General features: G+C 44.6%; 1 protein-coding gene across 1 annotated transcript in view; it reads right to left on the bottom strand.

Moving 5' to 3' along the window:
• LOC103581532 (thymosin beta-15A) overlaps positions 1 to 109 on the bottom strand; it is a gene marked incomplete at its 3' end in the record, with an annotated part of 2,705 nt that extends 2,596 nt beyond the window's left edge. Inside the window, exon 1 of the mRNA XM_008563347.1 lies at positions 29 to 109. The remainder of the gene's footprint in view (positions 1 to 28) is intronic.
• Between the last annotated feature and the right edge of the window lie 492 nt (positions 110 to 601).

Genomic DNA, 601 nt, shown 5'->3' with positions numbered 1-601 from the left:
CAGAAGCAGGCACATTTTGCCCAGTTACCTTTGAAGGTCTGGAACTCAGAGATCCAAGCCGGATGAGCTGTAGTCAAGCTCGCTCAACTCTTTATAGCCATCGGACCCTAAGTAGGCCGTGATGACCAAACAGTGGTATGGAAGCGTTGCTCAGCGTTGTCTGTTCTAATCCTTGCCCGGGTCATGGAGGAGGTGAGCGTGGGTGGTTCAGAGTCATTCACTCCCACAGCTGGACCTTTCTACGACAATGAGGCTCTCCTGGGCAAAAGTCACAGTTTCAACTTTCTCAGCCACTGAACAAGAGAGCAGTCATTTTCTAATAATCACAGGAGAATCTACTAAGGCTATTCGTCTTTATATCTCCAATCCCTAGCACTTTGTTTGGCCCACAAGTGACCCTTGATGTAGACATGTCTGTAGATGAAAGTAACATAATAAATCCATTATAGAGCGGAAGTTTTGGACAATAGCACCACCCAGTGTCTATTGAGGGAGAAGAGTGAGCATCTGGAAGTTAAAATGTTCAAGGTCATTTTCTGGTTACTCACCAAGAATGTTAGAGTTTTAATGAAAAATGGACGTACAACTATGTCTTTAGCTT

This window comes from Galeopterus variegatus, unplaced genomic scaffold (genome assembly GCF_000696425.1).
Source record: "Galeopterus variegatus unplaced genomic scaffold, G_variegatus-3.0.2 Scaffold13266, whole genome shotgun sequence".
NCBI lineage: Eukaryota > Metazoa > Chordata > Mammalia > Dermoptera > Cynocephalidae > Galeopterus > Galeopterus variegatus.
This window is presented reverse-complemented; position numbering and strand designations above follow the sequence as displayed.